Raw genomic sequence first — 14,363 nt, 5'->3', positions numbered from 1 at the left:
GACTAGTGGGCACTACTCGGCGGCCTCGGCATATAAGGCGCAATTCATAGGGATGGTGTTTTCACCCATGGACCAAATGGTTTGGAAGGTCTGGGGTCCCCCCAAAGTAAAGTTCTTTGCTTGGTTGGCACTTCAAGATAGAATTTGGACCGCAGACAGATTAGCCAAGAGAGGATGGCCAAATTGTGGTTTGTGTCCACTTTGCAAGAGGGTGCAGGAAAGCAGGTCACACCTATTCTTCAAGTGCCGCTATACTCTAAGGCTGTGGGCGTTGGTCATTGAAAAATTTCACATCTTCGAGTTGGACACCTCTTCATGGCGCTTGTTGGACTCCGTCAACGCTTGGTGGACAAGCACTTGTGACGCCGGGACGCCAAACCGTCAAGGCAAAGCCTCCCTCACCATGCTTGTGACATGGACAATTTGGAATGAGCGAAATGCAAGAATGTTTAGGTTTAAAAGCGCTCCACCGACTATCTTGCTTAACACCATCTCGACCGAGGCCAACCTTTGGATCACCGCCGGTGCAAAAAAATTAGGGTCTTTCATATCGCGAGAGTAATAATCCATGTGGTGTCGTGGGTGATTTGTAACAAACTCTATTCTCTCTTATTTAATGGATGAGGTAAAGCTTTTGCCTCCGTTTCAAAAAAAAAAAAAAACAGCACGATTACGGCAATGCTGATGGAAATTCTAGCACAGCAAACATGAGTCCGGCGCTTGACGTCTTGTACACCATTGTTGTGGTCCAAGGTGTGATCATTATCTATACACTAATACTCAATGCTCTTGTGCCGAAAAAGCTAGTGGCCGCAGTGGCCAAAAGATACGGCTTTGAAGGTCCGGACGTCGCATTAGTGAAGAATTACATGGTAGAAACAAGGAACGGATGCGCGAAGCACCCGTCCTTCGCCAAAGGAAGAAACCTGGTGACATATGCTGTGGACCTGATGGGGCCAGATAACACGCCACAAGATTACCTCTCCGGGTTAAGGATCCTAACCATAATCATCAGGGCATTGTGCCGAGAAAAATCCAGCAGGTTTGTGGAGCAGCGCATGCTAATAAGACAGCTGATCTTGTATGCACCCTCCAGCCACATCTTCCGTCACCTGTTGGTCTTGTCGAGTCAGAGAGGCGCCCTATCTGGTATTAATAACGTGAACAAAGAGAGGTAAGGAAGCACGCTGCTACCATAGTGATGTACTTGGCCAACAGGGCCAGTCTGGACTCTGGAGCATCTTCCGCAAGTGATCCAATGCCTGTCGTCACTGATCGGCACATTCCAAGAAGGCGAGTACTAGGCGCCGGCGCGCCGGCCCAATAGTTCGGCCGGTCGCACGACAGCCCTCGGATTCAAACGCTGCGAACCGTCTGATCTTATCCCCTTTCTCCTCTGACGCACACCGGACCCCCCTGCAAGCGCTACAGCCGGAGCACCGCCCCCGAGCTAGCCGGATCTCTCGCGTGGCTGTAGCAGGGAGCGCCGCCGCCCCAACTTGGCGGGTCCCCCGGGTGTCGCTGCCCCTCCCGACCATCTCCCTCGTTCGCAGCTCCGTCATGGTTGGATCCCCGCCAAGCTTGGCCATGGCTGACATGTATCCTCCGTCGACAGTGGTTGAAGCTCCATGCCCCGGGGTTGCAGCATCTGGTGCGCCGTCCCTCTCCATCCTCGCCGTCGAGCTCGCCGCAGGGTGCACGTTGCAGGCACCGCTGTCGTCTTCTTCCCCGGGTAACCCAATTCTACATATCGCCGTTGTAGCAAAACAGCTCGGCGTTTGTAGCTTATCAAAATCCCCGATGTAGCAAAAAACCGAGCGCCACCATGTCACCCAGTACCACTCCCTTGGATGTAGCAAAAAATATCGCAGGTTCCGGCTTCTATCGATGTTGATTCCAGCAATTCTGCTTGCCGGTTGAAACCTTTTGTGCCGCCCCTTCCAGCAAAAACGGCGGCGACAACGCAGCCGCTCTCCACCGTCGCGACAAATGCCATGGCTGGTTCCAGCAAAACGTTGGATCCAACAAAAAACAGACTGGGTGGTAGCAAAAATCTAAGACGGTGGCTGCAAAAACAAAGGACGGTGGTAGCAAAAAAATTTAGAATTGATTTCAGCACAAAATCTTTCAGCAACAAAACAAAGACGGGTGGTAGCAGAAAATCAAAATAGACAGTAGTAGCAAAAATCAAGACGGTGGCAGCAAAAAATGAAGCTAGTTCCGGAAAAGGCACCCCTGATTACAGATCCTAGCAAAAAGAAGTCACTGATTCCAGCAAACCAAAAACTCAGTTGTAGCAAAAATTGCCGCCGATTGCAACCCCCGCCGAGGATGTTTCCAGCAACTCCGGTGTGGTGCGTGCCTTGCAGCAGCGGCTCCGCCGCCCATCCCCTTGGTACAGCCCGGCGTGGTGCGTGGCTGACAGCTCGCAGCGGCTGCCACCGCGCATCCCCTTGGTACGGCTGCAGCAAACTCAGGCGAGGTGTGTGGCTGGAAGCTTGCAGCGGCTAGCGGCCGTGGTGCTGATACAGGTCGCCGGCAGCGGCGCGTGGTCACGAGACTTGTGGTCTCTTCCTCTCTGGTGTGTTGGAGAAAGGGGAGAAATGGAGATAGGATGCATTTGTGTGCTTGTGAGAGAAAACGAGAGGACCAGAGAACCGCAATGAACAGATAAGGCAGCACGCGTCAGCCGTGTGTGGTCCCGCACAAGTTGCGTGGCAAAATGTCATGATACTCAGGTGGGGTTGAAGGGCGGGCGTCCCAGGATCGTAGCGCGCGCATGCGACCGGCCGAGTGTTCGGCCGGTCGACCGGTAGGGGACGTTTCCCTTCCAAGAATACCCGCAATTTTTTTCCTCAAACAATACAAATCATGACGGTGAATATGCCGAGATAAAGGACTACATGGTTCAGTCGGTGGATAGTCTGGAAGTTCTTTCCCGGCTCACAGCTGACGAGAACAATTGTGGACTCATCATCCACACTCGTCTGCTCAACAAGATCATGACGCCTCTAGCATCCAACCTTCACCACCAAGCTGACCATAAAGATTGGGGGGCCGTACTAGTGAGTTCACCGCAACTGTTGCACAGGCTCACGGCTGCTTATCAGGGTAAGATACATACTGGGAGCACCCCAGCCTCCTCAGAGATTAGTGATTCCTGGCCGTCGGATCCCGTCCTTGATGCGTTTTCGTCCGTTCGATCGCGAGATGGAAGGATACGGGCCGTCGGATCGAGTCGAGCTACTGTGGATCGAAACAGTATCCCTCGAACGGTAAATATCTTCTGCCACCGCGTGTTATTCGTGTGCCCCGCCGAGGGCATATGCGGTATTTCGCCTTGTTGGAAAACGGTCCACCAGCCAGGGCGTGAGATGTGAGAGCGAGGAAGCGAGCGCTGGAACTCTCCTCCCCCTCCTGCCCGCTCCTCTCTTCCCCGCTCGCTCCTCTCTTCCCACGAAACCCTAGCCGCCCAGCTCGCGCCGCGGTCCCCATCCGCTTCTTCTGCTCGTGCTGGGGTCGCCATCGAGGGCCTGCCGCTCGCGCCGGGGTCGCACGCGCCGCCGCTTCCCCGTCCTGCTCGCGCATCACGCCTCGGGAGGAGAGGAAGCCCAGGCTGCTGTTCCCGACGGAGCGCGCCGTCGCGCGGGAGGAGGCCAGGCGGAGCGCGCCGTCACGCGGGGAAGCGGCTCATCCTCGGCGGCGAGCCAGTGCCGGATCTGGTGCCTAGCGCCGGCATCTCACGTGTGACCAAGTCGCCGCCGGGGGCGCTACGGCGGCCGGTCGGAGGCCGAGTTCGCCTGGGCGACCAAGTTGCTGTCGGGGAGCACAAAGTGCCTCCTTTAAGCACCGTTGCAGAGACGAGGAGGACCTCAAGGTGAGCCCCGTCAATGTTTGCTTGCTTGCTGTTCAATGCTGACGTACTGCACTTACACGATACAGTTCCTTTGAGATAAACTGATTGATAGTTCATGGTTCTAACGTACCTGGGCAGGCTCTTCTGATGGCGTCGCTCTTGTGTCCTGTAAATCCATAGTTATCTAGCCCAGTCTACAAATCCGTAGTTGATGTGCCTCTTGTGTCCTGTAACTTATGAAACAACAGAAACATATTAATTTTGAATAAAAGCAAGTTAGGAATAAGAGATTGTTGCATCAAAGAGCAGTAGCACCTCCTTGTCATTGTCAATACCTGTTGATATTGTGGTGTATCATGATCAACTACACTGCAAACATTTGCAAATATTACTCTTGGGATCACTGTATATTTTACTACATTTAGTCATACATCTTCCATTTATTTGTTTACACATGTTTGACAATTATCAATCTCCATGATATCAAGATCTGCACCTCTTCCTGATTTAGATTCAGTTTAGCTATTTACCATGGTTCAACATATTCATCTTATGGATCAAAAAATTCTATTTTGTGGTGAGAGGTAGGAGTTCAAGATGAAGGATGAGATTTCTGTTTGATGTCGGGATATGGCAGGACAATCCATTGCATAGTTATCTGCTTACGAAAAAAAATTCTTTTGGAAGAACAATGTGCTCATTGATGCTATTTAGTCTGTACTAATTTTTTCTGCATGGTGTTTTGAAGGAGTAGTATATTGAACCGTAATTAGCACCACCGGATAATTCTCATGAGTCCTTACCAGTTAACATGTCTATGTTATACTCATCCTGCTGCTTGTTTATATATGTGACGATTTAACTCGATCTTTTTGCCTCTGTATTCTTATCATACTTTCAATTTCACATTTTTTATTGTTTACTGTTTCCAAAGTTTCTGGAGAATGGCAGCTACTAATTACTAAGTGACTGTATATGATGTGCTCTTTAGTGTATGTCATCAGAACAACTAAATTTTCAGAATGCAATATACTTCTAATAGGTAGTGCAGTTTTTTAGATGAGCAATCAGCGCCGCGCCGCAATGCAGTGCAAAAGTCAGTCTTGAAATTTCATTGCAAAATCCACCACAAATAATCTTTCTATATAAATTATCTATCCAGGTCAGGCACATCTTATAAGTAGGTCACTTCCACTGGACTGGATCTTTATGTTAACAAGCAGCTAGACCCAAGGTACTAATGTCCAATCGCTTGATCATTTTGATATTTAATCTCTCAAGAGTTCTTTTCGTAGTTTATTATTCTTCAAGTTCCACTTTCATTTTACTCAGTCGTGTCCAAATGTTTTTTCTATAAATCATTCTAAAACAAGGTGTGTTGCTGCTATGCTCTGATGTATGCTTACGTGGTTCTTGCTTGTTATTTGTCCAGCGTGTGTGTATGATGCTGTTGGGTTGTTGACATGGCGCGTGGTCCGGTTGCGACTCATGCTCAAGCCACGGTTGAGCCTGGCGTTGGGTTGGTAGGTGGTCGTGGCCGTGGCCGTGGGCGGTCTGCTGGTCGTCGTGGACGAGCCACTGGTCGTGGAGGTTCTAATATAGGGCGTGCCCCTGTTTCTGATCATGTCGCTGCTTGTCGGGTTCCTGCCGCTGGAGATGAGCCTCTTGACAGGCGTAGGGGTGTGAGTCGGCGGGTGCCTGCTGCTGGAGCTGAGCCCATCGCTAGGTGTGGGCGTGGCGCCCGGCAGATGCTGCCTGCTGCTGGGCGTGGCGCCATACCTCGGTCAAGTGGTAGGGGTGTTCGTGGCCGTGTCCCTGGTCGTGGTGCTGATTCTGGGCATGCAGCCGCTGCTGTACATGTGTCTGCCCCTGGTCGTTCTGCTGGTCCTGGGTACGCCGCCGCTCCTAGGTGTGTGTTGGTCCCTGGTATTGCTAGACGTTACGTGCCACGCCAGCCTGTTGGGGGTCCGCCTCGAAGCCGTACAAGTACGTGTGTATCCATTGTTCTTTTGTATTTTGTCTCTTAGGATATTCTGTTGGGGTTGATAATTATTTCTTACTGTGTTGTTTGCGACGTGGTTAGGTGATGGTTGGTTTCCTTTTCTGAGCTCGACCGTGGCTGCGGTAAATCGCAGAAAACGGAAAATGTGCGTTGAGTTTCGACGCGCTAGATACGAAGGTGGGTGAAAGTTTTTAGTTTGTTGTTGGTTGTTTTTGTTGGCTGTGTGCTGTCTTACTTGGTTCCGAGGTATCAAACCCTCCAACCTCCATTTTCTTTAGGATGGTCCCGAGCCCATCTCACCTTGGTCTTCTCCCATGGATTTGATTGTGTGCATGGATGAGGAAAGAGTCATTGCAAGAGGTGTTGGTGGAGACGGAGGTTGAGTGGACGATCGACATACACGGCGTCATCTATAACTGCCTCTATGGCTTCCTCGGCCTCCATGTCAGCCTCCCTGCTTCACTACCGCAAAAGGGTATAACTCCAGTTCTCATTCTTATACATAGTTCTTACAATATAGATCGATGATATATGATGCTTCCATGGTAAGATAAAGGAATGACTGATGCTATTTCCTGGCCTATGGTTGTTGACTTACTATTTTTTATTGCCATGGTTTATTGTTTGTCATCTAAAAACTGATTCAGATGGATACGGGGGTCTTTTAATTTGCATCTGATCGAGATGCTTTGTTCCTGATTCATATTTGTTTGTCCATGATCTTCAGGTTTGCAGCGTTGTGTGGTGATGGCCCTGCCCCTGGCCAATATCGATGCTCATAGGAGTGATTTTTGGCTATGGAGGCGTAGCTTCGGATGGTCTACAACAGTGTCTGGTTTCTCTGGTGGCTCTGATTATGTCACGTCATGTTGGTTGGCATACATTTATTTCTGTATTTGGCACTTTTGGTTGGCTGATGTTGTTATGTTGTCCACGGAAACACAATACTTACGTTGGCGTCTATGATAGACTTTTGCTGTTCTACTGCTTGCACCCTGTTCGTTTAGAAGATGAAGGGGATGGATGCAAACTTATGTATGCAATGCAGGATGATCATGGTAGCTTATGTAATTGTTGCTGGTCTTCTGTACGAACGGTTTGCTTCGATATTTTCGTGTTATTTTCTCCCCTGATGCACTACTGAATGCTTCCTCTATATGCACAAATGACCTGGTCTAATTATTGTGATCCTATGTACTCCTAATCCTATTCTATCATGCCGCATTTCCTGTAATACATCAAGTATCTATCCTTTGTGTCTACATAACCTGGATTGTTGCTTGCTGTTGCTACATATTTGATATGAAATGCCTATAACCCTTTGGTCAGCGGCCCATCAGAATTGACAGCCATCATAACTATCTAAATATTCCTCTGGCACCTCATAGGTATCATGCTATGTTGTATTTTGCTTTGTTAGCGGGTTGGGTATGGCTGCACCTGGTGGGGGTGCGGCAAGCTGCACTTATTTATTGTTTTGAACAATTCATGAGGTCAAATATCCGATGAACTACTTTCAGCGTCGAGCATTGCACTACTATATTGTTTTGGATTTTGTGGTTCAAAACAGCTATATAAGAGGTTTGATCATTGAGCTTTTTTTTTATTAATTCGTTGATACATTTCCATCTTGATATAGTCTTTGCATTTTCATCCTTAATAGACACACACACACACACACAAGGGGGTTGGGTTTCGGCAAGTAGCACCTTTTTGATTAAGTTGTCCTGTTACATGTGCTAAACTTGCTTTCCTACTAATGCATCATGTGGTTTGATCTCCGCTACTTGGCCATATCGATTGGACCGGCACCTGGTCTCCGCTACTTGGCCATATCGATTGGACCGGCACCCTCGCGCCAAGGCGCGTTGTCGTTCTAGTTGTCATGGGGAGGGGGATGAGAGCAGTTTTTCGTAGCTGGGTCTACGCGGTACCCTCTATCTCAGCCTTTCATACACACCCATATTTTATTGAGATATGTGCACCCAGCAGTTGGCTCTGAACGCTTAATCCTTAATCCTCTGGCACGAAGTCTACGAATACCTAACTCTGGGCGGGCCACGATAGGCCACTGTTGACGACATGAATTGACATGCGCCTACAGCTGTCTTGGCCCACTCACCGCTTTAGCGCCCCGAGCGACGCCTCTGGTCTCGTGCTTCCAATCGAACATCTCTCCTCTTTCGCTCTTCGTCCCCTCGCTCTTCGTCCCCTCCGCCATGAACGAGGACATGCCCTTCTCCTCCATCCTCGTCTTCCCCTCTGCCATGAAGGAGGTCGCACCCTCCTCCTCCACGCTCCACTTCCCCTCCGCCATAAACGAGGACGCACCCTCCTCCTCCACCCTCGTCTTCCCCTCCGCCATGAACGAGGACAGACCCTTCTCCTCCATCCTCGTCTTCCCCTCCGCCATGAACGAGGACGCACCCTCCTCCTCCACGCTCCACTTCCCCTCCGCCATGAACGAGGACGCACCCTCCTCCTCCACCCTCGTCTTGCCCTCTGCCATGAACAAGGACAAACCCGGGATGGTTTTGGATCTCGATGATCCTCCTAGTCGTAGTCGCTACAACAGTCTGGGGAATCTCACTACCGCCGGGGTGGAGCGGGGGTGCTGAAAAGGAGGCGGGGGTGGGTCTTGGGCAGTCATCTCCGCTGTCGGCCGGGGCGGAGCAGAGCGTACCGGGCGCAAGATATTCTGAACGCAAGCAGCTTCGGAATATGCGTGTGGATGACTACTGTTTTTTCTCATTATCCATTACGAGTAAATTCTACTCCCTCCGTTCCTAAATATTTGTCTTTCTAGAGATTTCAACAAGTGACTACATACGAAGCAAAATGAGTGAATCTACACTCTAAAATATGTCTATATACATCCGTATATGGTAGTCCATTTGAATCTTTAAAAAAACAAATATTTAGGAACGGTTGGAGTAATATTTAACAGTATGCATGCTCGTATTGGGGTCTTGTAATTGTTTTTTGATTATCCTTATTTCCGAAAATAAAGAATGGCTAGGGCCTGGTAAAGCTCATCTCATTTGCTCCATCTTAATCAATATTGGATGGCTAGGGCGGTGAGTGTCTTGTGTCAGTAGAAAAATGCATGGTGCAGCGGCTGGCGCGGGTTGACCCTGAGACTGCAAGCGTGCTGACAGCTAGTGGTGATGTGACGGGGACAGCTATGTGTGTGGCCCTCAATATCTACTAGGAATCAATTCACTGTTCATGTAGCCTTCACTGACTAAGAGGGTGCTTGGATCCAAAGGACTATTTTTGGTCTGACTAAAAATAGTCTTTTTTAAAAGCTAAAGTTTTAAGAACCCCTGATTAAAGAAAGGATATGACTAGTCTTGAGGCTAAAAATTTTTAGTCATAGGAAAACCTACTAAAATATGTATTAGCTCTCTCTCTTCTCATTTAATTCCTCTTCTTTAACACATGCAAGTTCTGGATTGGAGGGTTTGGAGGATAATAAATGCTCAATAACTTGATTTTAGTCTCTTTAGTATTTGGATCCAAGCATGGGTGAGGCTAGCAAGTTTTAGTCCCACTATTTTTAGTCATGGGACTAAACCCTATCCAAGCACCCTCTAATCACTCTGTGACTGTTGTGATAATACTGTGCTAGCACACATCTCAATACGGCGACCAACGACATAGATAAGGGGCACCGTGTAGGACCAGCTACAAAGAAATTTTGCCGGAGGGGGAAACAGGGCCCAAGCTGTTTCGCGAAATCGAAGCCATGCTGGAAGTGGAAGTAGCCGAAGCCATGATCACGATTCTTAGGTGTAATCAATGTTCTAAACTGACTGGGACATTGGTCATAGTGATTGTCACCAACCTACACGTGCATATGCAGCCCGCAAGCGGAGAAGATTTCATTGAGAAGCTGGCAGACATGTACACTTCAACTATAGCCAACTCCACCAGAATGTCAGCACTTGCAGCACTGTCGACACTGTGTCTCCGAGACGGAAGCAATGCCATGACTATCTTACAAGTAAATGGTTCTGCAGTTTACTCTTTCAAAGGGGATCTTGAAGCTTTAAGTGATGGATACCGGACACACCATGAAGTTGTAGCAGAAATCCTAGAGCAGGCATCTCTCCACTACACCAGGGATGATGAATGCCTCAGGGTACTCAGGGAATCCATGACTGACGTGATGCCAAAGGTAATCCCTGTCCAACAAATACAGTAGAATTTATCGGATTATTAACATCTCTTTATATACATGGGGATAAATGATCATGTCTTATTTATTACCTTACACCTGCCAAATTTAGCATACTCTTACCATTTGCAGGTGCTCAACAAAATACTTACACCAGTAGCAACAGAAACAGGTCAACAAGGTGATGCTTCACAAACTAATGGCCAGAGCATGAGCTCTTCTTCTCTTCAGGAACATGACACCCAGAAAATAGTGACAGCTCTGTTATCGCTTTGTGTGAGAATACATGAGACATTCATCAGCGCTGATCAGCATCTGGCTATTCAGTTTGATGGCGCAATTGATGCATCTAGCCTTCCATTGAAGCTCAGGGAGATGGTATTAAGAAACAATAACCTCACTGCCAGTTGCCTGAAAATACTTAAGCTTACCAGCAAGATGGTCATATCAATGATGAAGTGCAGAGGTAGCAGATACCCCAAGGAAGACTTAAAGAGCTTGGTGGAAGAACTGTGGAGGGCTTGTACCATAGTTTTAAATAGCGCGCTAAGCCTCTTAGCGGCGGACCTCTTATAAATGTTATAGCTCCGCGCGCTATTTAAAATGTTTGTTCATTTGTTACTACGTACTCTGGGTTGTTTAAATCGCAGCTCCGGTCTCCATTCACCCTGAACCTGCGTGATGAACTTTTTCCAAACCCTGCCCGGCAAAGAAAATGATTACTTGATATCAGGAAATGAACGAAATTTGCCGATATAGTGCGATAATGATTGAATTTACTTCTGAAGCATTTCAATCATGTCCGCATACTCCATAGCCTCTTTACGTCTCGAGTCCAAGACAGTTACTGCTCCCTCGTCAAGCTGAATGGCTAACAGAATAAAGTGGAACCTACGCGCGCATACTCATCAATTACACTTAACCTCGAGTCAGCGAAACAGAATATGCAGAAGACAGTAATACTCACTTGAAGTTTTAAGGAAATAGTATTCCCTTTTGTTTTGGTGTCGAAGGAACGAGCTGAGCAAGATTTTCTCAGTCTCCTCAGGGATCTTCTGTACCGACCATTCATTTACGATATTTGGGTTAATGAACCCAATGTCATAAATTTGTCCTTTTTTAAATTCGACGATCTTCAATCTGCATAATATAGTGAGGATAATTATATACATGCAATGAATGAGCTGAGTTAGAGACTTAATTACAGAAATAATACTTACAGACAATAACAAGCCACGAGACTTTTGTCGAGGGCGGCTTGATTGTATAACTGAAAGAGTTTGTCTAATTCAACGAACATCGAGTCGACTCCAACTCATCCTTAATTCCCACCAAGATACTGCCTGTCCCGTCTTTGCGGGTTTTCAAGTACCATTTATGTAATGTTCGCATCATCGTTGGTAGATCTTGTTCCAGATCATCACTTTTGACGAGATGCTTCCCGTGCTGGTATTTAAAGGTGTCTACCAGCTTAGCGATTTCAAAATGTACATCATCGCCTAGGTAATCAGCAGGATTGAAACCAGGAGCAACGGCCGCTACCCTCGGGGTATCGGTAAACACCTTGAGCGGGGGGCACGATTGCTTATCTTGTTCGCGAAGCTGGGGAATTCTTTTCCCACTTGTTGCACCAGTACTGCTACTTCTCGACTGACTCTTAGCTTTGTCATACACTACTAGGGAAAAACCTTATGTACATAATCTTACCAGCAGCGCTCTTCAAAATACGACGCTACTGCTATTTAGCAGCAGCGCGTGCAGAAAAACGCGTTGCTGAAAGAAAAATAGCAGTAGCGCGTCCTCTCCAAACCACGCTACTGCTCTAATTGCCATGACCTCGCCGTCCAGCTAGTTATAGCAGTAGCGCCCTACTCCGTACCGCGCTTGCTATAGATATTAGCAGCAACACGCTTATATAAAACACGCTACTGCTAAGTTCAGCCCACAAGTTTAGTCCCACCTCGCTCCGTGAACAAGTTTAGTCAATACACAGCCTCCATTTCCCATTTTCCTTGCGCACCACTACCGGATTGGCCAACCACGTCGGATGGAGTACTCCCCTCACCAAGCCTGCCTCCTCTAACTTTCTGATTTCCTCCGTGATGAACTATTGCCTCTCTAGAGCTTGCTTCCTGACCTTCTGCTTGACGGGCCGCACATGAGGACAGACAGCAAGGTGGTGCTCAATCACCTCCCTGGGAACGCCGGGGATGTCGGAGGCTTGCCATGCAAACACATCGACATTCGTCCGCAGGAAGGCGACGAGCTCACTTTCCTATTTGTCATCAAGGGTGGAGCTTATGGTAAAAGCTCCTCCCGTATCGTCCTCCTTGACTGGCACCTTCTTGGTCTCTAGTGGTGTAGCCCTGGACTTCTTGCTCTTGCCGGCGGAGCTCTCTGGCACGTTGCCAACGGAAGCACAACACCCTGAAGAGGTGCGCTTACCGGAGTGGGTGTGAGGGGTCTCGCCGGTCTTCTTCTCTCCCGGGGCTCCGTCGACAGGAGCAGGTGCCTTAGCGGCAGCTGCCACAACTGCTTCCCGGTAAAGTTGGTCACCGCAGATCAGCACATCTTTCTTGTCAGAGGGGACGGTGATGATGTTCATCGGCCCGAGCATCTTCAGCATGTTGTAGGCGTAGTGTGAAGCCGCCATGAACTTGGCTAGCACCGGGCGGCCGAGGATCCCGTTGTAGGGCAAGGGGATCTTGGCTACATTGAAGACAATCTTCTCCTACAAGCGGTTTGAATGAAGCATTTACAAGCCTGCTGAGAGGCTTTGAGGTATGTAGTGAAGAATACACAAGGTTTGGCTGTGAGGCACGCGCTAGGTGTGCTCCATATAGATAGTAGCTCCTGAGACTCTGGTTGCCTGCCCTAGACGGCAAACGGGGATCGTAAATCAATGATTGCTTTGTAAATACGTGCAGGTACCTGTGGGTCCGGCCGCCGATCAGTCCGTTGAAGTTGCCGAACTAACGAGGCAGATTGGATCGATTGATGCCGATATCACTCTGGTGAACGAGCGGCTGGACAAATCACAAGGTATGTGCTCTACCTTCCCTTGTATAGGAAAATATGAAGGCGGCATGGTACTGATGCAATATGTTTGGACTGCAGATGGTGCTGCTGCCGTGGAGGCCCTGAGGGCGGAACTTGCCCAAGCCAAGGAGCAAGCTCGGGTTAGCGTCTGAAGATTTGAGAGCCGAACAGGCTGCTCGTCGCCGGAGCGAGGAAAAGATAGCCAAAATGGCTGTGGAGTTAAAAAATGCCGCTGACCGGTATGAGCTTCTTAAAAAGGAGCATAATGATAGTTCGGCTGACCTGAACAAGGCACTTAATGCCACCAAGGAAATATGGACCGAGCTCAGGGGTGCGCGGGAGGAGCTTCAACAGGCCGGTATAATCACGGCTGGGGGCTCCTACTTGCTGCGGACGAAGTTTTTCGATCCAAAGTACGCTCCCCTCGATGGACGCTGGAGTCCTGCGAACGCGTATGCGGATTTGGCGAAGAGTACATCTGACGCTGCCAAGTTCTTCGAGGATCAGGGTGATAAGGAAGTGGAGAAGCTTTTCTGGTCGCAATTCAATGCTCCCACTCACCCGCTGCCGTTAAGTGACAAGATGGCTGTTGTAGCGGAACTTCACAGGTTGTCCGGACTTGCAATGCGGTCTGTAATAGACCATCTTTGGCCAAAGGGGCCTAAGCCGGATAGTTACTTTGGCTTGGTGCAACAGTTCCTTGGGGCCGTGCCTCAGATTGATGCCATGAGAAGGTCGGCGTGCATAGAAGGTGCACGGATGGCCCTTGCCCGCGTTAAAGCATTTTGGACAGATATGAAGGCCACCATTGTGGCGACCCAGGATCCGGAGGGAGGCCAATATCCGGCCGAGCACTATTTGGCGCAGGTAACAGAAGGTGCCCGCCTAATAGAGGCGCAGTGCTCGAAGGATGTCTTGTTCGAGTGACAAATCATATCATTGTAGAAACAATGTTATTTTGGTTATAAGGCTATATTTATACTTTGTGCCTGAAAGTATTATTGTGTCCCCTGTGCGGCCGTTTTGTATATATATATACATTTAATCCGAAAGTTAGCAGTCGTTGGCTTCAGCCGCCACGCATATAACGCGGGGGTGTTCGAGAAAAAATATGCATAATCACACTTGATCCAACGTCTTGGTCCATTAAGGAGGTGATCGCACGTCGAACTAGGCAACCGGACTATATAGTTGTAACGCTTTCGCTTAGCCATGGGAGTCTAATGGTGGGGCTACTATGTAGCCCCTAGTACCTTCGCTTGCATCCGAATACGGGCGCGTGTGTA

The 14,363-nt window shown here is 48.7% G+C and overlaps 3 long non-coding RNA genes across 3 annotated transcripts; 2 read left to right on the top strand and 1 right to left on the bottom strand.

The window, feature by feature from the left end:
* Window positions 1-917: 917 nt before the first annotated feature.
* On the bottom strand, window positions 918-2,649 carry LOC119278678. The gene is made up of 2 exons (XR_005137919.1): window positions 1,195-2,649; window positions 918-1,112 (listed from the first exon to the last, which is right to left on the bottom strand). It is a non-coding gene; the product is annotated as an uncharacterized LOC119278678 (long non-coding RNA).
* Window positions 2,650-3,432: 783 nt separating this feature from the next.
* LOC119282459 lies at window positions 3,433-5,997 on the top strand. The gene is made up of 4 exons (XR_005138743.1): window positions 3,433-3,877; window positions 5,019-5,090; window positions 5,289-5,842; window positions 5,940-5,997. It is a non-coding gene; the product is annotated as an uncharacterized LOC119282459 (long non-coding RNA).
* Window positions 5,998-6,142: 145 nt separating this feature from the next.
* Window positions 6,143-7,049, top strand: LOC119282458. The gene is made up of 2 exons (XR_005138742.1): window positions 6,143-6,333; window positions 6,586-7,049. It is a non-coding gene; the product is annotated as an uncharacterized LOC119282458 (long non-coding RNA).
* The last annotated feature ends 7,314 nt before the right edge of the window (window positions 7,050-14,363 follow it).

Source organism: Triticum dicoccoides, chromosome 3B (genome assembly GCF_002162155.2).
Source record: "Triticum dicoccoides isolate Atlit2015 ecotype Zavitan chromosome 3B, WEW_v2.0, whole genome shotgun sequence".
In the NCBI taxonomy this organism is placed as follows: Eukaryota; Viridiplantae; Streptophyta; class Magnoliopsida; order Poales; family Poaceae; genus Triticum; species Triticum dicoccoides.
This window is presented reverse-complemented; position numbering and strand designations above follow the sequence as displayed.